General features: G+C 45.0%; 1 long non-coding RNA gene and 1 pseudogene across 1 annotated transcript in view; one reads left to right on the forward strand and one right to left on the reverse strand.

Moving 5' to 3' along the window:
- LOC139245695 (uncharacterized) overlaps positions 1 to 26,071 on the forward strand; it is a 369,717-nt gene that overhangs the window by 84,139 nt on the left and 259,507 nt on the right. The window lies entirely within an intron of this gene.
- LOC139245686 (cell adhesion molecule CEACAM2-like) overlaps positions 1 to 26,071 on the reverse strand; it is a 142,534-nt pseudogene that overhangs the window by 73,386 nt on the left and 43,077 nt on the right.

The raw sequence follows: 26,071 nt of genomic DNA on the forward strand, positions 1-26,071 counted from the left end.
ACAGGAGCAAGAGTGCAAGACAGGGTGAAGGAGGGAATAGATTCTGCAGGGAGCTGATGTGCACAAAAAATAAGTTCAGACAAAAAAAGACAACAGCAGAAAAGAACCGAGATACAAGGAAAGTTGCGGGGGACCTCTCTACTCTTTACACCTTTTAGGCTCTCCCTAAAATCTACCTCTTTGACCGAGCTTGTGGAGCGCCTTGGGACGTTTTACATTAAAGGCACTATATAAATACAAGTTGTTGTTGTTAAGGAGCATCTTGAAGGAGGAACGAGGTAGAGAGGCGGAGAGGTTTAGGCAGGGAGTTCCAGAGCTTGGGGCCAGGCAACAGAAGGCACGGCCACCAATGGTGGAGCGATTATAATCCGGGATGCTCAGGAGGGCAGAATTAGAGGAGCGCAGACATCTCGAGGGGTTGTGGGGCTGGAGGAGATTACAGAGATAGGGAGGGGCGAGGCCATGGAGAGATTTGAAAACAAGGATGAGAAGTTTGAAATTGAGGCATTGCTCAACTGGGAGCCAATGTAGGTCAGCGAGCACAGGAGTGATGGGTGAGTGGGACTTGGTGCGAGTTAGGACACGGGCTGCTGAGTTTTGGTTGACCTCAAGTTTACGTTGCCAATATAGATGATAAATAGGAGGGGGCCAAGGATAGATTCTTGGGGGGGGAACCAGAGTTAACATGCAGGAGTAGGAAGAGAAACTATTCTCTGGCAACGGTTAGATAGATAAGATTGAAACCAGGTGAATGCAGTCCCACCCAGCTGGTCAACGGTGGAGAGGGTTTGGAGGATGGATTGGTAAATCATGTCAAAGTCTGCAGACAAGTCAAGAAGAACAACATAAAGACATTACGGTTACAATGTACAACGTCACAGGAGATTGGCTAATTTTTAAAAAGAACCTTGTCTTGTGCAATGAGGATTGGGCGGATTGTACACTGGGTGTCAGCTCACAACAGCAGTTTTACACAAGTTGAAAATCTTACGTATTTGATTCAATGTATATTTTAACCTGTTGATGTTAGATGAAGAAACCAGATGTGAATTGGTTTGCCTGGGCCTATCATAGCGACTGCTGATTGCACATCTTAATTTGTAGTTTTTGGAGCTTCGTGTTTTGGTGTTTTTCATTCCTGCTTGTTACCTGCTGATTCTCACGTTCTCCACCTGTGCAGTTGTGATCTGTTGGTGGTTGATGAATATGAAATTTAATCCTATTGGCTGGGAGAACTTTGCATATGAGAAGGTGTGACAGCCAAAGTGTGACACAGGAAATGTGACAGTCAAACAGGAAATGCATCCTGTGCACCATTTTTAATAGGTTGCCAGTGGATGTCCTGTGTTACTCACAATAAGTCAGAGAATGCTCTGTTTTATGGAGCAATATACATGAACCTTTCGTTAACTTCAAATAGCGATTCATTTTAAAGTGGCTTTTCTCCCTACGACTGACGGTAGTTTCAAGCTGGTTACTGGTCATTTATTTCAGTCTAGTTTTAAATAGTATCCATGAGCTGAGCATTGAGAGATTGTACAGGGAGGTGCCACAGTAACCAACAGGAAGCTTACTTCATTGTAGAAAGAGACAGAACATGGGCATTTTAAAACAGGTCACTTATTAACGTTGGGTGGGGCCGAAATTGCCCCTTCCGATAAAGCCTCTTGCTGCCTGAAAGCAGCGGCTATGGGGCGGCGCGGAATGGCCGGGGACTCACGGCGGACTGGCCGATGTTCGTGGCATTGCCCTCAAAGGTTTTTGCTGCATTGTGAAGATCCGCCCCGCTCCAGCAGATGCGTCGTTAACGATGTCATCCGAGCGCGCACCGCATCGGACCCGCCCCGGAAGGTAAATTCATTCAAAAAGTCTTCCAGCCGCCTGTCGATGCCAACGACAGTTTTTTGGGTCGGTACACAGTGCTAGCTCAAGACCACCAGCAGCCTTTAAAAGCGTGTTGCATGTAGCAGCATTCTGCACTGACCCTCCCACTCCAGATATTGGGCGAAATGGAGAGAAGGCAGGGTGCACAGGAGGCAGATGCTTGCCAGCAGCAGGCTGCAGAGGGTGAGGAGCAGCAAGAGCATGAAGGAGAAGGCAATGAGGCAGCTGCCATCGGAAGACGTGAACATAGACATGGCGGGGAGAAGGCCCTATCGTCCAAGGGTGTACAGACAGCAGTTCTCATACATGGACCTGACGGATGACCAGTGTCTCCGGAGACTTCGATTCCTGTGCAATCTCCTGCAGCCAGACCTCCAGCCTCGAACAAAGTTGAGGACAGTGCTGACCGTTGCATCCAAGGTGACCATAGCACTCCATTTCTATGCGACTTGATCATTCCAAGCTGCTACAGTAGACATCTCGAACATTTCACATTTCACCGCGCGTGGCTCCATCATTAAGTGACAGATGCTCTCTATAAGAGAAGGAGGGACTAGTTATCCTTCCCGATGAGCAGGGACAAACAGTTGGTGTGGAGACCGGATTCGGGAGGTGTGTGGGCTTCCCCAGGGTTCAGGGTGACATTGACTGCACCCACGTCGCAATGAGGGCGACACAGAACAATCCCGAGATCTTCAGAAACTGCAAGGGATTCCACTCCCTCAATGTGCAGCTGGTGTGTGACACCCCACCACAAAATCATGGCAGCTGATGCCCGGTATCCTGGCAGCAGCCTCGTTGCTTTCATCCAGCGCCAGAGCGGTGCGCCTGACGTGTTTGTTGGACCAAGCCAAGGTTGCGGCTGGGTCCTTGGAGACAAGGGCTACCCACTGTGCACTTGGCTGCTGACTCCCCTTCACAACCCCAGGACTGCTGTGCAGCAAGCCGGCAATGACTCTCATTCAGCCACCAGCTGCTTCATTGAGCAGTGCATCAGAATCCTTAAACAGAGGTTCCGTTGCCTGGATCACTCTTCCAGTACTCGCCTGAGCGGGTCTCCCTATTCGTGGTCGTCTGATGCATGCTTCATAACATGGCAATCATGAGGGCACAACCATTGGAGGACGAGGCACCAGTATCAGCTGAGGAGGAGGACCAGGAGGAGGAGGACCAGGAGGAGGAGGCACAGGACCAGTACCAGGAGGAGTAGGAGGTCCAGGGTGAGGAGGAGGCACAGGAGCACGATGCACAGAAGGAGGAGGAGGCGCAGGAGGAGGACCAGGATGCGGGTCGCTGGCCAAGCTGGAGGCAGCGTCGCCATCCAAACCCTGCAAGGGAAGTGCAAAACCATCTCATTGTTGCTCGTTTCTGATGAGTTCATGCGCACTTCACCCTTCACCTGTGCATCTCCATGGCCAACCCAATGAGCCCTTTCACACATCATTGCCCACAGTGAAATGAGACACCTGCACAGATATTGAAACACAAAATAAAGATTTATTACACAAGAAAGAATGGTGCAAAAAAACATACACCATCAATTATCATCCTTGTGCATTTGCTTATTCTTACACAAACCTATTCTTGAACTATGCCCCAGTGTCTCGCCTGTGGCTGCATCATGCGTCTGGGAAGGCTGCTGTGTTTCAGGTGTAGAAGCTGCAGATGTCCTTCTAGGACGCCCTCGACCAGCTCTTTCCCTGGAAGTGCCAGCTGCAGACTGCACCGCATCCTCCTCGGTGCATTCAGTCAGGATTGGCTGGGGCGATTCCATGCTTGATGGCAATGGCGGACTGAGAGGTCTCAGCTCAGGACTACTGAGAAAGCACATCAGAATCCTGGTCCGAGGAGCCTGCTCCACTCCCCCGGGGCAGCACCTCACCACCCCCACCAATCAGCTGGAGCACAGGTCAGTGGTGTGGCACGACACCGGAAGTTCCCCGTGGACCGTGGTGGACCCAGCCGCGATGGCAACAGTCAGATCTCGCTTGGCATCCAGCTGAGACTGCATGAGAGCAGATACAGTCTCGATGCCACCAGAGACTACAGCAGTAAGATGCTCCGTAAGACAGCAGCATGAGCCTGGAGCAGCTGAGGGAGATTTAAACATCAGCGTCTCCGGGACAACGGAGGCAGCGCGAGCCTGGTGCACCTGTTCGGCATGTGGCGTGGGTAATGGTGGCGGCCACTCTGACTTCTCCCACGATCCTTTGAGAAGCTAAAATGGAGCAGGACCCCAGCGTGTTTCATCCCATTCCCTCATCACACCTCAGATCTCCCACCACCTCTCCTGAAGGCACTGCTCAGTGCCGAGCTTACAGCTCACACCCCACTATAGGCAATTAGGCCCATACAGTAGTGCCTGGTCTCCAATCGTCTCAGACCACCTTGCCACTGGACCAAGACCTTGCTCTGCTAAGCCCGTGTGGTAGCCGGTGTTCGGTGGCCACCCCACCGTAAAAAAACTCACGCACATGTATCTTCCACCCTTCAAAATGAAGTTTGGGACTTGGAACGTCCGGCCCCTCATGGACAACCCCAACAGCGACAGACTGGAATGCCGCACCGCCATCGATGCCCGGGAACTTAGAGGCTTCGATATCGACAGTGCCGCCCGAAGCAGATCCAGTGAGTAGGGGAAGGCCAGATCAAAGAACAAGGTGGAGGTTACACCTTCTTCTGGGAAGGCAAATGGTACAGGGCTGTAGTGATACCCGCCCTCCTATATGCTCAGGAGACGTGGACCATATACAGTAGAGACCTCAAATCGCTGGAGAAATACCACCAACGATGTCTCCGCAAGATCCTGCAAATCCCCTGGGAGGACAGACGCACCAACATCAGTGTTGTCAATCAGGCCAGCTTCGAAGCACTGACCACATTCGACCAGCTCCATTGGGCAGGCCACATTGTCCGTATGTCCGACACAAGACTCCCAAAGCAAGCGCTGTACTCGGAACTCCGACACAGCAAGCGAGCCCCAGGTGGACAGAGGAAACATTTCAAGGGCACCCTCAAAGCCTCCTTGATAAAGTGCAACATCCCCACTGACACCTGGGAATCCCTGGGCAAAGATTGCCTTAAGTGGAGGAAGAGCATCCGGAAGGGCGCTGAGCACCTCGAGTCTCGTCACCGAGAGCATGCAGAAAACAAGCGCAGGCAGCGGAAGGAGCGTGCGGCAAACCAGTCCCACCCACCCTTTCCTTCAATGTCTGTCTGTCCCACCTGTGACAGAGACTGTAATTCCCCTATTGGACTGTTCAGTCACCTGAGAACTCACTTCTAGAGTGGAAGCAAGTCTTCCTCGATTTTGAGGGACTGCCTATGATGATGATATTGCCTGTTTTGAACAAAATTAAAAACAGTTATCTGCAGTAATCTCGTGTAAAATGTGACAATTCAGACATTGAGTTTATCCCGGGCATATCTGAGCCATACAGACTGGTAGGTCTCAGGATTGTGTGAATCAGAATCGTGGAAATTCATGGCACAGGAGGCTATTCGACCCATCGTGTCTGTACCGGAGGACTAAGAGCTATCCAGCCTAATCCCACTTTCCAGTTCTTGGTCTGTGTCCTTGTAGGGTATGGCACTTCAAGTGCATATCCAAGTACTTTTTAAATGTGATGAGGGTTTTTGCCTCTCCCAGCCTTTTAGGCAGTGGATTCCAGAGCCCCACTGCTCTCTCAGTGGAAAAAGTTCTCAACTCCCCTCTAGTCCTACCAATCACCTTAAATCTATACCCCCTGGTTGTTGACCCCTCTGCTAAGGAAAATACAGGCAACTCTCGATTATCCGGGTCCCACGGGGATTGAGCTATTTCGGGTAAACGATTTTTCCGTTAGGGCGAGTTTACATTTATAAGTTAAAACTTGAATGAATCAATACAAACAGTAACAAAAGATAGACATTACCAGCGTGCATGTACAGGTTCTGTGCCTGGAACCCGGTGCCAGCACCATCCCTGTTCCCAACGTCAGCGGCGGCCGCGAGAGACAGCGGCTGCAGCAGCGCGCACACACCTCAGCAAAGTAAAGGCAGAGGAGGGTGATTTTTATGGTGAGTGAGAGAGTGTGTGTGAGAGAGAAACTGTGCGAGATTGTGTGTGCGAGAGAGAATGAGCAAATATAAATGAGCACAGTGTTTGGAAGGCGATTTTTCCAAATTATTTGGAGCTGTCTTTTCACTTGTTAGCAACAGAATTTTAAATCCCGATACAACGGTTTCCCATTGGATCCGTGTACGGATAATCGAGAGTTGCCTGTAGGTCATTCCTATCCACTCTTATCTTGGCCCCTCATAATTTTATACACCTCAATAAGTCTCCCCTCAGCCACCTCTGTTCCAAAGAAAACAACACCAGCCTATCCAATCTTTCTTCATAGCTAAAATTCACCAGCCATGGAAAAATTCTCGTAAATTTCCTCTTTACACTCTCAAGTGCAATTACATCTTTCCTGTAATGTGGTGACCAGAGCTGTATGCTGTGCTCTAGCTGTGGCCTATCAAGTGTTTTAATGCAGTTCTAGCATAAGCTCCCTGCTCTATGCCTCAGCTGAGAAAGGAAAGTATCCCGTATGCCTTCTTAATCACCGTATCTGCCTGTCCTGTTACCTTCAGGGATCTGTGCACATGCACTCCAAGAACCCTCTATTCCTCTACGCTTCTCCGTATCCTACCATTTATTGTGTATTCCCTTGCCTTGTTAACCCTCCCCAAATGGAATACCTCACACTTCTTCGGATTGAATTCCATTTGCCACCTTTCTGCCCACTTGACCAGTCCATTGGCATCTTCCTGCAGTCTGCCTCAGTGCCAACCACACGGCCAATTTTTGTATCATCTTCAAACTTCTTAATCATACCTCCTATATTGGAATCTAAATCATTGACGCATACCACAAAAAGCAAGGGACCTACTACTGAGCCCTGCGGAACCCCATTGGAAACAGCCTTCCAGTCACCAAAACACCCGTCGACCATTACCTTTTGCTTCCTGCAACTGAGACAATTTTGGATCCAACTTGCCACTTCCCCTTGGATCACATGGACTTTTACTTTCCTGACCAGTCTGCCATGTTGAACCTTGTCAAATGCCTTGTTAAAATCCATGTAGACAAACGCACTACCCTCATCAACCATCCTTGTTACCTCCTCAAAAAATAATCAAGTTAGTCAGACATGACCTTCCTTTAACAAATCCATGCTGATTGTCCTCGATTAATTCATGCCTTTCTAAATGATGATTAAGACTGTGTCTCACAAATGTTTCCAACAATTTTCCCACCACCGAGGTTAGGCTGACTGGCCTGTAATTACTTGCTCTATCCCGTTCTCCTTTTTTAAACAATAGTACAACATTAGCAGTCCTCCAGTCCTCCAGCATCACGCCTGTAGCCTGAGAGGATTGGAAAATGATGGTCAGAGCCTCTGCTATTTTCTTCCTTGCTTCTCCTAACAGTCTGGGATACATTACATCCGGGTCTGGCGATTTATCTACTTTCAAGGATGTTAAACCCCTTAATATTTCCTCTCTCACTACGGTTATTTCATCTAATATTTCACACTCCTCCCCTTTAACTACAATGTTTGCTTTGTCTCTCCTTGTGAAGACAGATGCAAAGTATTCATTAAGAACCATACCCATATCCTCCATCACAATCTTCCTTTTTGGTCTCCCACAGACTCTACTCTTTCTTTAGTTATCCTCATGCTCTTTATGTAGTTATAAAACATTCTTGATTTTACTTGCCAATAATTTTTCACATCTTTGCATTCCTAATTTTTTAATTTTACCTCTGCACTTTCTCTCCTCCTCTAGGCTTTCTGCAGTATTTAGCTCTTGGTATCCAACATACACTTCCCTTTTTTGCCTTATCCCACTGTATGTCCCTTGGACATCCATGGAGTTCTAGATTTGGGAGTCCCACCACTGCTCCAACACTGATTTACCTTCGTTGCTGTTTGAAGTCCACTTTTGCTAAGTCACATCTCGAGTTAGTAAAATTGGCCTTTCCCCAACTGAGAACTTTTACTCTTGGTTTAACTTTCCCCCTTTCCATAACTACACTAAATCTAACTGAATTATGATCACTAACACCAAAATGCTCTCCCACTGATACCCCTACCATCTGTCCAGCATCATTCCATAAAACTAAGTCCAGAACCGCCCCTCTCTTGTTGGGCTTGCTACGACTGATTAAAAACATTCTGCTGAATGCATTTTATGAATTCTGTACCCTTTGTACGTTTTACACTGATTCTATCCCAGTTAATGTTAGGGTAGTTGAAATCCCCTACTATTACCGCCCTATTGTTTTTGCACTTCTCAGAAATGTGCTTATATTTGCTCTTCTATCTTCCTCTGACGATTTGGGGGTCTATAGTACACTCCCAGCAGTGTGATTGCCCCTTTTTTGTTCTTCAGTTCAACCCATAAGGCCTCATTTGATGATCTTTCTAATGTATTATCCTCCTCACAGCTGTAATTGTTTCCAATATTGCGACTGCCCCTTCCATTTTTTATCCTCCCTTCTATCTCGTCTGAAAACCCTGTAACCAGGAATGTTTTGCTGCCATTCGTGGCAAGTAGAATCAGGGACAACCCAAAGATGTTTTATAAATACATTAAGAGCATGAGGATAACTAGAAAAGGAGTGGGGCCTATTAGATACCATAAAGTAAATCTGTGTGTGGAGGCAGAAGATGTGGGTATGATTCTTAATGAACATTTTGCATCTGTTTTGACAAAAGAGAGGAGCGATGAAGACTTTGCAATGAGGGAGGAGGAATGTGAAATATTCTATGAGATAAACATAGTGAGAAAGGAAGTATTAAGGGGCTTAACAACTTTGAAAGGGGATAAATCCCCAGGCCCGGAAGAAATGTATCCCTATTAAGAGAAGCAAAAGAAGAAATAGCAGAGGCTCTGACCATCATTTTCCAATCCTCTCTGGCTACAGGTGTGGTACCAGAGGACTGGAGGATTGCTGATGTTGTACCTTTGTTTAAAAAGGGAGAAATGGATAGACCAAATAATTACAGGCCAGTCAGTCTTACCTCAGTGGTGGGAAAAATCCTGAGGGACAGGATAAATCTTCATTTGGAAAGACATGGATTAATCAAGGATAGTCAGCACAGATTGGTGAAGGAAAGGTCCTGTCTGACTAACTTGATTGAATTTTTTGAGGAGGTAACGAGGAGGGTCAAAGAGGACAGAGTGTATGATGTAGTGTATATGGATTTTAGCAAAGTTTTTGATAAGATCCCACATGACAGACTGGTCACGAAAGTAAAAGCCCATGGGATCCAGGGCAAAGTGGCAAGTTGGATCCAAAATTGGCTCATGGGCAGGAAGCAATGGGTAATGGTTGATGGGTGTTTTTGTGCCTGGAAGGCTGTTTCCAGTAGGGGTCCGCAGGGCTCAGTGCTGGGTCCCTTGCTTTTTGTGGTATATATCAATGACTTGGTCTTGAATGTTGGGGGTATGATTAAGAGGTTTGTAGATGACACTAAAATAGGCTGTGTGGTTGATAATGAAGAAGCAAGCTGCGGATTGCAAGGCGATATCAGTGTACTGGTCAGGCGGTTGGAACAGTGGAAAATGGATTCAATCCGGATAAGTGTGAGGTAATGCATTTGGGGAGGTCTAACAAGGCAAGGGAATACACAGTAACTGGTACGACACTGAAAAGTGTAGAGGAACAAAGGGACCTTGGAATGCAGGTCCACAGATCCCTAAAGGTAGTAGGCCAGGTAGATAAGGTGGTTAAGAAGGCAGAGAGAATACTTGCCTTTGTTAGTCGAGGCATGGAATACAAGAGCTAGGAGGTTAAGCTTGAACTGTAAAAGCACAGGTTAGGCCGCAGCTGGAGTACTGTGTGTAGTTCTGTCACCCCATTACAGGAAAGGAGGGTAGCTAATGTTACACCACTTTTTAAAAAAGGAGAGAGAGAGAGAAAACGGGTAATTATAGACCGGTTAGCCTGACATCAGTAGTGGGGAAAATGTTGGAATCAATTATTAAAGATGAAATAGCAGCGCATTTGGAAAGCAGTGACAGGATCGGGCCAAGTCAGCATGGATTTATGAAAGAGAAATCATGCTTGACAAATCTTCTGGAATTTTTTGAGAATGTAACTAATAGAGTGGAGAAGGGAGAACCAGTGGATGTGGTGTATTTGGACTTTCAAAAGGCTTTTGACAAGGTCCCACACAAGAGATTGGTGTGCAAAATTAGAGCAAATGGTATTGGGGTAATGTATTAACGTGGATAGAGAACTGGTTGGCAGACAGGAAGCAGAGAGTCGGGATAAACGGATCCTTTTCTGAATGGCAGGCAGTGACTAGTGGAGTGCCGCAGGGCTCAGTGCTGGGACCCCAGCTATTTACAATATACATAAATGATTTAAATGAAGGAATTGAGAGTAATATCTTCAAGTTTGCAGATGACACTAAGCTGGGTGGCGGTGTGAGCTGTGAGGAGGATGCTAAGAGGCTGCAGGGTAACTTGAACAGGTTAGGTGAGTGGGCAAATGCATGGCAGATGCAGTATAATGTGGATAAATGTGAGGTTAGCCACTTTGGTGGCAAAAACATGAAAGCAGAATATTATCTGAATGGCGGCAGATTAGGAAAAGGTGCAACGAGACTTGGGTGTCATGGTACATCAGTCATTGAAAGTTGGCATGCAGGTACAGCAGGTGGTGAAGAAGGCAAATGGCATGTTGGCCTTCATAGCTAGGGGATTTGAGTATAGGAGCAGGGAGGTAATTGCTGCAGCTGTGCAGGGCCTTGGTGAGGCCTCACCTGGAATATTGTGTTCAGTTTTGGTCTCCTAATCTGAGGAAGGATGTTCTTGCTATTGAGGGAGTGGAGCGAAGGTTCACCAGACTGATTCCTGGGATGGCAGGACTGACATGAGGAGAGACTGGATCGACTGGGCCTATATTCACTGGAGTTTAGAAGGATGAGAGGAGATCTCAGAGAAACATCTAAAATTCTGATGAGACTGGACAGGTTAGATGCAGGAAGAATGTTCCTGATGCTGGGGGAGTCCAGAACCAGGGGTCACAGTAAGGATAAGGGGTAAGCCATTTAGGACCGAGATGAGGAGAAATCTCTTCACTCAGAGAGTTGTTAACCTGTGGAATTCTCTACCACACAGAGTTATTGATGCCAGTTTGTTAGATATATTCAAGAGGGAGTTGGCCCTTAAGGGATCAAGCGATATGGAGAAAAATAACCTCCTTCCGTGCTGTAAATTTCTATGATGCTATACGTAGCTTTCCCTTGATTATTATGGTCTGTTTTCCCAGAATTAATGTGACATAGCTCTTGTTGGAAAACATCAGAGCCAATAATTTGCTTAACCCTTGAAACCAATGGAAAATGTTGAATTAGAAAATGAAGTGTGCTGGCTACTTTGAACCTGGTTACAATACTCAGTGTGAACAAAGGAGAGGATTTGTGTGTGTGCGGCTGTGGGTGTTGATGATTTAGTAAAAGCTGTTCATCACCACACAACATTCAATCCATCACCGTACTGGGCTACTGATGGCCCGTTACCACACTGGGCCCATTGCTCTCAGTCTATTCCAGGCAGTGTTGCTGCTATGGATCCATTTTAGGTGAAGGTTTCCCACAGTTTCACCATTTATACAAAAAGTGACAGATATCACACGCTTTGCCTCTACCCTTGCCAAGTGTGAGAGAAACATACCTTTAAGCTCACTGTATATGGACTGATCCGATTCCTTCAATGCCTAACAGGGAACAGAGCAATGATAGAAACATAGAAAACAGGTGCAGGAGTAGGCCATTCGGCCCTTCGAGCCTGCACCGCCATTCAATAAGATCTTGGCTGATCATTCACCTCAGTGCCCCTTTCCTGCTTTCTCTCCATATCCCTTGACCCCTTTAGCAGTTAGGGCCATATCTAACTCCCTTCTGAATATATCTAACGAACTGGCATCAACAACTCTGTGTGGTAGAGAATTCCACAGGTTAACAACTTTCTGAGTGAAGAAGTTTCTCCTCATCTCGGTCCTAAATGGCTTACCCCTTATCCTTAGACTGTGACCCCTGGTTCTGGACTTCCCCAACATTGGGAACATTCTTCCTGCATCTAACCTGACTAGTCCTGTAAATGTGGATTCTTTTCCCTCAATCTGGTTCAGCAAAATTACTGAAACGAATACTGTTTGTGCTTTAAACAAAGCAAGCTTTTATTTAAAAAGCAAATCCCGATCGGGGACCTTATCAGACAGAAGGATTGCAACTCTGATAGAACGCACTCACTTCCTACGGACAAAGTGACGTGACATTGTAAAGGGACGACGGTTATACATTTTCGGCAAAAGATAACAAGATAGGGCTAGAGTGACATCCTAGTTCAGCCTATCCCTTTTGATCCCTCTTTCCCTTTGTCCACTCATAAGCCGACCTAAGTATGGTCTGATTTTAAACAAAGACCTTCTGTTAATGTTTCAGGTTAATAACATGATTTAATAAGACCTTGAGGTTTTTCTGCAAGCTGTGGGTTTTGTTTCAGTATGTGTTAGTGTTGTAACATTTCGCAGTCTCGAGTCTGAGATGTCATGGCTATTCCTCCATGAATTCTTTGTTAGCTTATACTGTCCCTATACAATTCCCACGTTCTCAACTTCAATGTCTCTATACATTTTTAAACATTCACATTCCCCCTTTTATCATTCCATGATAACCCTGGTGACTATTCAAGGAGTATCGCATTCAGCCGTTCGCACTCTCTTTCCTGATCCATATTGTTGTTATTGTCGAGTAGTTCTTTACTTCGTTGGATCATAACTCGGGAGCCCTTGACCACAAGAGGGTTTGCTAACCTTGCCATCATTACTTTACAATAAAGGTTAAGGCAACCAACAATTAGATAGGATCTCCAAGATCCATCTGATAGCCAATCAAACCAGCTAGATCCTTCTGCTGGTGTGGATAACTTCTTCACCTTCCTTCTTATGTGATCAGCGAGATTGGTTATGTTTTCTGAACTATCAAGAATGTAAATGCAACATTCAGACCCTATCAGGGCACACGTTCCCCCTTTCTCAGCTAACAGGTAATCGAGGGCCATTCGGTTTTGTAATGCTACGGTCCTTATTGCTACCATTTCAGCTGTGATGCCCTCCAGAGCTTCAGCAGTATTGTATTGGCCCCCCTCCTCTCGTGATAGTCTGGCTCTGAATCCATCTGACAGTCTCAGTTAGGGTCAGTGGAACGGGGTGCAAAGGAATTCCCCCTTTGGAATGTATAGGGATATGTGAACACACCCAACATCTAGAAAAGTTCCCATTTTGCGCATAAACATAAGACATGTACAAAAAGGTGTCTACATGGAGCTCTCGTCTCTGTCTCCCCTCCCATGCGCCGAAACTGTCATATATCAACACTATTATGCAGACTGTGGCAAAGAGATACAGTTTCATCTTATGGCTCAGGATTCAGATAAATAGTCCAATTATTTTGCTAATTAAAAGAGTTTGGTTCTCCCGTCTCTCTTCTTAGGTCACCGTCGGTGTAGCTGGCTGTCTATCACTGTGGGTAAAAGTTCAAACTGGTCCACGTTCCAATTAGGATGCCAATGGCCTTGTTCAGCTATGGAGAAGAGTAAGTCTGGAACAGAAACAGGAGTTAGAATAACCAGTAAAATAGGTTCGTTAGAGGGTGGTGAGCTTGCAGTGGTGCAGGTGAACCCAGGCACTTTTTCCCTCAACCTTGGCTGCAGTGGGGGTAGTGAGTAACACCTGAAAAGGCCCCTCCCATTGTGGCTCTAATCCCTTCCGAATCCATACTTCCCTGGTGCCACGAGGGACAATTCGGGTAAAACTGGGAGGTCGAGGTGAGCATCTTGAACCTGGTTGTGAGCTAGTCGCAGAGCCTGAGTCAGAGAAAGAACATAGGTGGTCATCAGTTGAGCTGAGATACCATATATAGGAACAATTTCCCTCATTAACACCTTAACAACAGTTTGAGTCTTATTGTCCAGGGTAGGGTAGGCTTCAATCCATCTGCTAAACACATCTACTATTACTAACACATATTTGTAACACTGAACTTTTTGCAACTCAATGTAGTCCAACTGAAATGTCTCAAAGGGACCTTCGGGTAGGGGCGTTTTACCCCAATCACAGGGAACTCCCTTCCCTGGATTATGATGCTGGCAAACCAGGCAATGACTACTGATGTTCTGGGTGAGCGCCTGGAGTCTAGGGTGCCACCAAGTAGCCAAAAGTGTATCACTCGTGGTCCTTGCTCCACAATGAGTAGCAAAATGCATACATTCAATAACCCATAGAGCCAACTCGTCAGACATGCAAGTCTGTTCCGCGGGAGTGGTCCAGAGTTTAGAAACATTGTCATAAGTACATGCATAATATTTCCACAACAGTTTATCTTTTTCAGGAGCGTCCTCCTGTGCTTTTATAACATCTTGGATGGTTGGCATTGATTTTTCCGAGGCTAACTTATCCTTCGCAGGATTTTTAGTCTGACTCATCATTCTGGGCACTACCATCTGTTGGTCACGAGAGGCCTGTTTAGCCTCTTTGTCAGCACAGTGGTTCCCTATATCAACCGGGGATTTTCCGGTGGTGTGGGCGGTACATTTGACAATGGCAATGTGCTTGGGGAGCATGAGGGCTTGCAACAAATCAGATACTAGTTGCTTATTTTTCCATAATTGTCCGAAATCATGGGCCACCCCAAAGGCATACCTAGAATCGGTATAGATATTGACTTCGAGGTCTTTGGCCAAGATACAGGCTCGGGTGAGGGTGAATAGTTCAGCTTGTTGGGCAGAATAGGCGGTTTCAAAAACGGCAGATTCCAAGACCTGATTCTCCTGGTTTACTATAGCGTATCCTGAGATTCGTGTACCTTCTGGATTAATAGAAGAACTTCCGTCAACATACATAATACAGTCTGGATCTTAAATTGGTACATCAACTAAATCTTCCCTGACTGATGTGGCCTCTTGAATTAAAGATAAACAATCATTCCTCATCTTGGGGTGGCTCAGTAAGAAAACAGGCCGGATTAATTGCAGTACAGTGCCGAAAGGTCAGTTTAGGATTGCCTGTGATTTCAGTGGGTACTGTCGGATAGAGGGCCAGTCCACATTGCCCTGCACTGGGATCTCAATTGGATCAATGGGAGTATAACCCACTTGGGAGGGGTCCTCTTCCCACACATGAGAATCCACATAGTCAGGTATGTCAGAGCCAGTATGATGCTGCAGAGTCGTTAAGACCTTCTCGGGGTCCCCGTGGAATTGGACTGTTCGGCCATGTTTTACAATTTGCACATCCCGGCTGGTAGGGTCAGCCTCGTCTATAGCCTGGCACACCATAACTCCCAAATCTTTAGCGTGGTGGGGAGGTAATACTTCACGAGTAATATGTGGTGCCACCGTTGGGGGCTGTCCATTTCCACAAAATCTGCCTTCCCTTCCGGTCCAGTCACTCTAGCCCTTAATAGAATTTCCTTCACTTCCCCTTCGTGATCCTGATAAAAGTTCTGCAGGTCCTGATTCTTTCCACTGAGATCGTATGCTAGGGTCACGTGATAGGGTGCCTGCGGCAGGTCCAGAGACCACCACTGAGGGGTTCTAGTGGTATAATACTGCCGCTTAAGGGTTTCTTGTTTTACAATAATCCCATCATCTCCACACTCCAAATGCAACTGGAATTTGCAGAGGAGGTCTCTAGCCATCAAGTTACAGTCCAGATTGGTTGTGATAACAAATCGATGTTCCACCGATTCTTCCTGGTAACCCATTTTAACCGGTTCTGACACCAGGAATGTAGAGACTTGTCCCAGGAATCCTGACAGTCCCTGTGTTTCAGTGAAGGCGGGGAGTTTCAGCTTTGATTGTACAGAAGACATGAAGGCTCCCGTATCTATCAAGAAGGGTTGCCACTCATTCCGAATTTTTAACAATATCATCGGTTCGTCATCCGGGGAGGGTCCCTGCACAATCAAGCTACGTAGTCAATACGAATAATCGGGGGACGGTTGGCCAAAGGGGTTGTTCTGGGAGAAGTTAGTGTAAGATCCCCGTCCTCTCCCCCCTTGCCCCCCTCCTCTTCCTCCTTTGTGCCGACACGGGAGGGACACTCTCTACTCCAATGTCCTTCTTGCCCACAATTAAAGCATCCATCTCGTCTTTCCCAGCCCAACCTCTTCCCATACCAGGCCGGGGACAGTAGGGCGGTCCGTAATTAGCAGGGCCCGGGCCATTTGGGTGTTTGATATAACCGTATCCCTGTTTATCCACCAACCCTGCACGCAACACTGCGGTTCCATCTGGTATCCCCTTGGGTCGGGTTTTGGTCCTTCCACCCGAGGCGGCTCTTCCTTTCTAGTCACGTATTCAGTCTTGACCCAGGTTGGGGGCGCACCTCCCCCCTCTCCTTTCTTTTCTTACCAATAATATTTAACCGCCCTTTCCATCTGGGCTTTACTGTTATCTGCCCAATTCATATTATTTGTCCGGATAGCGTGAGCAATCGAATAGGGTAGGCACTGAAGTAGGATAGCGCAGAATTGAGGAGAATCCTCTCCTGCCCTGAAGGCATTATCTCCTGATTGACTTCCGTATATTTCAATAAATCTTTCCATGAATTCATCGGCAGTTTCTTCTCGTTTGGGTTTAGTTTCTAATACTGCGGCCATACTGATGGGCTTCTGAAGGGTCGTGGTGAGAGCATTAGTGTTTAGGCGATCCTGGACATCGTTAGGGTGAGCAACCAACAATGCATCATGAGTAGCACGTCCTCGGTGAGTTAGAAATCGGGCTTGCTCAGTTGGGCTCAGGGTTTGCTTTACCAGGGCCACAGGTCCCTTGATTCTGCATTATATCCATGCATGTCAGGTCACTCCGTGAAATCGGAGGTCAGGGTTAAGTTGGGTTTGTGGATCCCTTTCAGCTTATTTATCTTAGCCTTTTAACTCTTCAATTTGTTTTGTTTGAGTATCTATTTCTTTATTGTATCAGGCAAGTATTATTACATAAGCTAGTTCTGTTTTTATTTTTATTCTGACTATCGCACCATTCCTCTGTTAGGTGAGTCTTTTTTCTATTAAGAAATCCAAATTGATAATGTTCAGTATGAAACGGCTGTCAATGGAAAGGGTTAACTCCTTTACAGGTTTGTAAGAAGAGCTGATGTCATTACGTGACTTCACGTAACCATCTGAAAAAAAAATCTTTTCATCAGGAAAGGCAGCATTTGATTAAACTCCAATATTTTTTAACTTCTTATTCAAGTACTTGCCAAAGATATTTTTTTAATTGATTTAAAACGAGACCACACATTTTTAATAACTATTTGTTTACTGAAATTCAATTTCGTCATCAGCCTCAGTCAATGCAAAGCCAACCATTTTAACTACGTAGTCTATCGATACCTTTCTCAGAGGTCCCAGTGGAACTCTGAGTACATTTCTCGTGCATGCACTCTTTCTTTAAGATGTCCACGGTTTTTAATATGTCCTCCTTCTGTCAATGAAAGCCCTAATTTAATGGAGTTTTTCTGCCAACTCGACAGGAGTGATTTTTTTTAGACTGCAGAATTTTTCTCATAATTTAAAATCTCAGAACATTTTTTTATCTTTCAGCACCTATTTAGTACGTTACGTCTTTTTTTTGTCTTTTCCATAACTAGAGGGAAGTCTGGCACGTAGGCTGTGGACTGCTTTTCGTTATCTCAATTGTTCCAGCCTCAAGGTCGTGTTATTTAATCTAATATTTTTTTTGAATCCTTTTGAATCCATCTCAGTTGTTTTGCTGTGCCTTCTCTGAATATTTTCTTTCGACAAGTAAGTGAGCATGTCAAATCCTTTTTTAACCACCGGGACCATGTATTTTTTTCTTTTTTTTTTACTCAACAAACCTATCCTTTGTGCATTTCCTGGCTCTGTAACTTATCATCCGAATATACGTAATTCAATAAGGTTCACACTCTTAAACTGCCCACATACAGGACAACACTACGAAGGGTTAAAAAAACTTTCATCTGTTTGAAAAAGTGGGTGGAGCTAAAACAAACCACAACTCCCCGGCTTTTTTTTTACAGTAAAAATCACACAAGCATTTCTCATTTAAAACAGACGTTCACAAGAGTCTCTCTTCTTTCCTATTAATTTTTGGATCCATGATTGATCATCTATCCCTATCTAGCTCTAACTATCCCTACTTTCCGTGTCGCCGCACGGATCTACTTGGGCCTCGAACCCACACAGAACCTGGGCCTCGAACCCAGGCAGGCTCTGGGCCTCGAACCCAGGCAGACTTACCTATCTTTCCAAGTCGCCGCTTGGTTTGCGTCACCACGCAATTTCCCTATCTCTATCCCTATTCTAAGTTTGAAAGGTATTCACCAGATTGTCCTGGATCTCGTTCAGACACTACCTGAGAACCAGCGAGTGGCTAAACTTTCCTCAGACTTTTGAAACCGGGGGAAACTGGAGCAGTATTGAAAGTATACTTACTCCAGTGGCCACTTTCCCCTCGTCTAGTCCAAGGCTAGTCTGGCTCTTAATTCGCAAGTTTTCGGCAGTCGTCCGTTGAGATCCCACTTCTGACACCAAATGTAAATGTGGATTCTTTTACCTCAATCTGGTTCAGTGAAATTACTGAAACGAATACCGTTTGTGCTTTAAACAAAGCAAGCTTTTATTTAAAATGCAAATGCCGATCGGGAACCTTATCAGACAGAAGGAATGCAACTCTGATAGAACGCACTCACTTCCTACGGACAAAGTGACGTTACATTGTAAAGGGACGACGGTTATACATTTTCGGCAAAAGATAACAAGATAGGGCTAGAGTGACATCCTAGTTCAGCCTATCCCTTTTGATCCCTCGTTCCCTCTTCTCAACTTCAATGTCTCTATACATTTTTAAACATTCACATTCCAGTCAGAATTTTATATGTCTCTATGAGATTCTCCCTTCATTCTTCTGGATCCCGAGAATCAGTCTGGTGACCCTTTGCTGCACTCCCTCAATAACAAGCACGTCCTTCCTCAAATTAGGAGACCAAAACTGCACACAATACTCAAGGTGTGGTCTCACCAAGGTCCTGTAGAACTGCAGCAAGATCTCCCTGCTCCTATACTCAGATCCCCTTGCTATGAAGGCCAGCATGCCATTTGCTTTCTTTGCTGTCTGCTGTACCTGCATGCCTAACTTCAAAGACTGATGTACCATAATACCCAGGTCTCGTTGTACCTCCCCTTTTACTAATCTGTCACCACTCAGATAATAATCTACCTTCCTGTTTTTGCCACCAAAGTGGATCACCTCACATTTATCCACATTATACTGCATTTGCCCATTCACCTAACCTGTCCAAGTCCCCCTGCAGCCTCTTAGCATCCTCCTCGCAGCTCGCTCTGTCACCCATCTTAGTGTCATCTGCAAACTTGGAGATATTACATTCAATTCCTTCGTCTAAATCATTAATGTATATTGTAAATAGCTGGGGTCCCAGCATTGAACCCTGCGGCACCCACTAGTCACTGCCTGCCATTCTGAAAAGGACCCGTTTATTCCCACTCTTTGCATCCTGTCTGCCAACCATTTCTCTATCCACGTCAATACATTACCCCCAATACCATGTGCCTTAATTTTGTACACTAATTTATTGTGTGGGACATTGTCAAAAGCCTTTTGAAAGTCCAAATACATCACATCCACTTATTCTCCCTTATCCACTCTACTAGTTACATCCTCAAGAAGCTCTAGAAGATTTGTCAAGCTTGATTTCCTGTTCATGCTGACTTGGTTCGATCCTGTCACTGCTTTCCAAATGCGCTACTACTTCATCTTTAATAATTGATTCCAGCATTTTCCCCACCACCGATGTCAGGCTAACCAGTCTATAATTCCCTGTTTTCTCTCCCTCCTTCTTTAAAAAGTGGTGTTACATTAGCTACCCTCCAATCCATAGGAACTGAATCAGAGTCCATGGAATGTTGGAAAATGACCACCAATGCATCTTCTATTTCTAGAGCCACTGAGAATGTATAGAGACATTGAAGTTGAGAATGTGGGAAAATGTATACAGACATTGAAGTTGAGAATGTGGGAAAAATGTATCGAGACATTGAAGTTGAGAATGTGGGAAAATGTATATTGACATTGAAGTTGAGAATGTGGGAAAAATGTACAGAGACAGTGAAATTGAGAATGTGGGAAAAATGTATAGAGACAGTGAAATTGAACAAAGGATTCATGGATGAATAGCCTTAAGAATGTCAGGCTGCAAATGTTACAACATTGACACAAATAACAGACTGGCTCCAAGATCTTGCTACGTCACACCAGTAAACTTGAAACAATATAGGGTGAGAAAGACTCTGAAAGGCTCCTTTGTGTGAAAAGAGCACATACAGATGTCTGCTCATGAGTGGACAAAGGGAAGGAGGGATCAAAGGGGATAGGCTGAACTGAATGTCACTCTAATTGTATCTTGTACTGAAAATGTATAACCGTTGCGCCCTTACATTGTAACGGCACTTGTCCGTAGGAAGTGGGTGCACTCTATAGGGAGAGCATTCCTTCTTTCTGATAAGTCCCGGCCGGTGAAACAAAAGAAGAAAGTCTGCTTTGTTATTAGCAACGGTGTTCGACTCAGTGAATTCGCTGAACCAGATTGAGGGAAAAGAATCCACATTTACATTTGGTGTCAGAAGTGGGATCTCAACAAACGACTGCCGAAAACTTGCGAATTAAGAGCCAGACTAGCCTTGGACGAGACGGGAGGAAAGTGGCCACTGGAGTGAGTATAATTTAAATACCGCTCCAGTTTCCTTTGGTTTCAAAAGTCTGAGGAAAGTTTTGCCACTCGCTGGTTCTCAGGTAGCGTCTGAACGAGATCCAGGACAATCTGGCGAATACCTTCTAAACTTAGAATAGGGAAGGATAGGGAATTCGCGCGGCAACGCAAACCGGGCGGCGACTCAGAAGGATAGGTAAGAATAGGTAAATCTGGAACCTAGAACAAATTAAGTAAGGCTTATCGCGCGGCGACACGGACAGGAAAACCGCGGGGTGACGCGGAGGGATAGACAATCGCGCGAACCGCGTGGGGGACGCGGATGTTAGGGAATTACGTAAAATTAAGCCGCGGGGCGATGCGGGACTGTGTAAATTTTAAATCGTACTTATTTCAGGTACGGCGTCGATCTTGTATATCACTTGGTCCGCCGAGGCTCTGGATAAGATAACTTAAACCACCGCGGGGCGACGCGGGGACAATCGGGACTAATTAGGACCCTGATCCTATGCGGGGCGACGCGAGGATGAGTAATTTAGATAAAACTACGAATTCCCTGAAAGGTCATGGATCCAAAAATAGAGCCGGCCAAAACAATTAATAGGAAAGAAGAGAGACTTTTGTAAACGTCTGTTTTAAATGAGAAGTGCTTGTGTGATTTTGACTGTGGATAAGAAACCCTGTTTGGGAAACCGGGGAGTTGTGGTTTGTTTTAGCTCCACCCACTTTTTCAAACAGAGTGAAAGTTTTTATAACTCTTCGTAGTGTTGTCCTGTATGTGGGAAGTTTAAGAGTGTGATCCTTATTGAATTACATATATTCGGATGATAAGTTACGGAGCTAGGAAATGCACAAAAGATAGGTTTGTTGAGGAAAAGATAAAAAATACATGGTTCCGGTGGTTAAAAAAAATAATTTATTTGACACGCTCACTTACTTGTCGAAAGAAAACATGCAATGATTGATTACATTGGGTTGAAAGACATAAATTTAGTCTCGGAATGAGATAAAGAATGCCTTTTAAAAAAAGGCTTCTAAGCTCAAAAAAAGTTTTAAATAAAGATTGAAATTACAAAGTTTGAATTGGGATTTTGAGATATTCAGAGAAGGCACAGCAAAATACTGAGGTGGATTCAAAAAAAATTATTATTATATTAAATCTGCAGTTTAGAAGAGACAGTATAACACAACCTTGAGGTTGGAACAATTGAGATAATGAAAAGCAGCCCTCAGCCTACGTGCTCGGCTCCCCTCTAGTTATGGAAAACTTTGAAGGTATGAGGCGTGAATTGGCTGGGATGGATTGGCAAATGATACTTAAGGGGTTGACTGTGGATGGGCAATGGCAGACATTTCGAGACCGCATGGATGAACTACAACAATTGTACATTCCTGTCTGGCATAAAAATAAAAAAGGGAAGGTGGCTCAACCGTGGCTATCAAGGGAAATCAGGGATAGTATTAAAGCCAAGGAAGTGGCATACAAATTGGCCAGAAATAGCAGCGAATCTGGGGACTGGGAGAAATTTAGAACTCAGCAGAGGAGGACAAAGGGTTTGATTAGGGCAGGGAAAATGGAGTATGAGAAGAAGCTTGCAGGGAACATTAAGACGGATTGCAAAAGTTTCTATAGATATGTAAAGAGAAAAAGGTTAGTAAAGACAAACGTAGGCCCCCTGCAGTCAGAATCAGGGGAAGTCATAACGGGGAACAAAGAAATGGCGGACCAATTGAACAAGTACTTTGGTTCGGTATTCACGAAGGAGGACACGAACAACCTTCCGGTTATAAAAGGGGTCGGGGGGTCTAGTAAGGAGGAGGAACTGAGGGAAATCCTTATTAGCTGGGAAATTGTGTTGGGGAAATTGATGGGATTGAAGGCCGATAAATCCCCAGGGCCTGATGGACTGCATCCCAGAGTACTTAAGGAGGTGGCCTTGGAAATAGTGGATGCGTTGACAGTCATTTTCCAACATTCCATTGACTCTGGATCAGTTCCTATGGAGTGGAGGGTAGCCAATGTAACCCCACTTTTTAAAAAAGGAGGGAGAGAGAAAACAGGGAATTATAGACCGGTCAGCCTGACATCGGTAGTGGGTAAAATGATGGAATCAATTATTAAGGATGTCATAGCAGTGCATTTGGAAAGAGGTGACATGATAGGTCCAAGTCAGCATGGATTTGTGAAAGGGAAATCATGCTTGACAAATCTTCTGGAATTTTTTGAGGATGTTTCCAGTAGAGTGGACAAGGGAGAACCAGTTGATGTGGTATATTTGGACTTTCAGAAGGCGTTCGACAAGGTCCCACACAAGAGATTGATGCGCAAAGTTAGAGCACATGGGATTGGGGGTAGTGTACTGACATGGATTGAGAACTGGTTGTCAGACAGGAAGCAAAGAGTAGGAGTAAATGGGTACTTTTCAGAATGGCAGGCAGTGACTAGTGGGGTACCGCAAGGTTCTGTGCTGGGGCCCCAGCTGTTTACACTGTACATTAATGATTTAGATGAGGGGATTAAATGTAGTATCTCCAAATTTGCGGATGACACTAAGTTGGGTGGCAGTGTGAGCTGCGAGGAGGATGCTGTGAGGCTGCAGACGACTTGGATAGGTTAGGTGAGTGGGCAAATGCATGGCAGATGAAGTATAATGTGGATAAATGTGAGGTTATCTACTTTGGTGGTAAAAACAGAGAGACAGACTATTATCTGAATGGTGACAGATTAGGAAAAGGGGAGGTGCAAAGAGACCTGGGTGTCATGGTACATCAGTCATTGAAGGTTGGCATGCAGGTACAGCAGGCGGTTAAGAAAGCAAATGGCATGTTGGCCTTCATAGCAAGGGGATTTGAGTACAGGGGCAGGGAGGTGTTGCTACAGTTGTACAGGGCATTGGTGAGGCCACACCTGGAGTATTGTGTACAGTTTTGGTCTCCTAACCTGAGGAAGGACATTCTTGCTATTGAGGGAGTGCAGCGAAGGTTCACCAGACTGATTCCCGGGATGGCGGGACTGACCTATCAAGAAAGACTGGATCAACTGGGCTTGTAGTCACTGGAGTTCAGAAGAATGAGAGGGGTCCTCATAGAAACATTTAAAATTTTGACGGGGTTAGACAGGTTAGATGCAGGAAGAATGTTCCCAATGTTGGGGAAGTCCAGAACCAGAGGTCACAGTCTAAGGATAAGGGGTAAGCCATTTAGGACCGAGATGCGGAGGAACTTCTTCACCCAGAGAGTGGTGAACCTGTGGAATTCTCTACCACAGAAAGTTGTTGAGGCCAATTCACTAAATATATTCAAAAAGGAGTTAGATGAGGTCCTTACTACTAGGGGGATCAAGGGGTATGGCGAGAAAGCAGGAATGGGGTACTGAAGTTGAATGTTCAGCCATGAACTCATTGAATGGCGGTGCAGGCTAGAAGGGCCAAATGGCCTACTCCTGCACCTATTTTCTATGTTTCTATGTTTCTATGTAAAAGACGGGAAAAGAAAGATGCAACCTTAAAAGAAAACAAATTGAACGAATTTGAAAGAAAAAGTGTCTTCGATTGCCTGAGATTTTAAATTAACAAATTTACCGAGACCCGAGCCCTCTGTGTAAAATACAAAACCTAATTTGAAGAAAGGAGATCTTAAAAAAGACGTAACATACTAAATAGGTGCTGAAAGGAAAAAAAAAATGTTCTGAGATTTTAAATTATGAGAAAGTTCCACTGCAGTTTGAAAAGATGCGTCAATTCTGTCGAGTTGGCAGAACGCCACTAAATTAGGACTCTCATTAATGGAAGGAGGACATGTTAAAACCGTAGACGTCTTAAAGAAAGAGTGCGCGCACGAGAAACGTACTAAGAGTTCCACTGGGACTTCTGAGAAAGGTATCAATAGACTACATAGTCAAATGGTTGGCTTTGCATTGACCGAGGCTGATGGCAAAATTGAATTTCAGTAAACAAATAGCTATTAAAACTGTGTGGTCTCATTTTAAATCATTTAAAAAAAAATCTTTGGCAAGTACTTGAATTAGAAGTTAAAAAAAATTGGAGTTTAATCTAAATGCTGCCTTTCCTGATGAGAATACTTTTATTATGACGGCTTTACTAATGATTTCTGCTGTTTAACGGATTCCTAATTTCTAAGCAAGTTTTGAAGGCACAAAGACTTTTTTTTCAGATGATTACGTGAAGTTACGTAATGACATGAGGTCTTCTTACAAACCTGTAAAGGAGTTAACCCTTTCCATTGACAGCCGTTTTATACTAAACATTATTAATTTGGATTTCTAAATAGAAAAAAGACTCACCTAACAGAGGAAATGGTGCGATAGTCAGAATGAAAATAAAAACAGAACTAGCTTATGTAATAATACTTGCCTGATACAACAAAGAAATAGATACTCAAACAAAACAAATTGAAGAGTTAAAAGGCTAAGATAAATAAGCTGAAAGAGATTTAAAAAACGGGACCAGACAGATATAGATAGTGCAGTGCACAGCCATAGCACCATCACCTGTGGCAAAAGAGCCAATGTACCCCACGGTGGGGAATCCACAAACACAACCTAACCCTGATCTCCGATTTCACGGAGTGACCTCGAAATGCATGGATAAAAGATGAGTCAGGCTAAAAATCCTGCAAAGGATAAGTTAGCCTCGGAAAAACCAATGCCAACCACCTAAGATGTCATTAAAGCACAGGAGGACGCTCCTGAAAAAGATAAACTGTTGTGGAAAAATGATGGATGTACTTATGACAATGTTTCTAAACTCTGGACCACTCCCACGGAACAGACTTGCATGTCTGACGAGTTGGACCCTATGGGTTACTGAATGTATGCATTTTGCTACTCATTGTGGAGCAAGGACAACAAGTGACACACTTTTGGCCACTTGGTGGCACCCTAGACTCCAGGAGCTGGCCCAGAACTTCAGTAGTCGCTGCCTTGTTTGCCAACAGTATAATCTGGGGAAGGGAGTCCCCTGTGATTGGGGTAAGACGCCCCTACCTGAAGGTCCCTTTGAGACATTGCAGTTGGACTACATTGAGTTGCAAAGAGTTCAGTGTTACAAATATGTGTTAGTAATAGTAGATGTGTTTAGCAAATGGATCGAAGCCTACCCTACCCTGGACAATAAGGCTCAAACTGTTGTTAAAGTGTTAATGAGGAAATTGTTCCTAGATATGGTATCCCAGCTCGACTGAGTTCCGATAATGGCCCTCACTTTATTGGCCAAGTTAACAAAGAATTCTGTTCCCAGATGCGCATTAACCAGCAGCTGCATTGTGCCTACCGACCCCAAGCTGCGGGATTAGTTGAACGTGCTAATCAAACTCTTAAAACCAAGCTTGCAAAACTGGTAGCATCAACCG

The sequence above is a fragment of the Pristiophorus japonicus genome, unplaced genomic scaffold (genome assembly GCF_044704955.1).
Source record: "Pristiophorus japonicus isolate sPriJap1 unplaced genomic scaffold, sPriJap1.hap1 HAP1_SCAFFOLD_231, whole genome shotgun sequence".
Taxonomy (NCBI): domain Eukaryota; kingdom Metazoa; phylum Chordata; class Chondrichthyes; family Pristiophoridae; genus Pristiophorus; species Pristiophorus japonicus.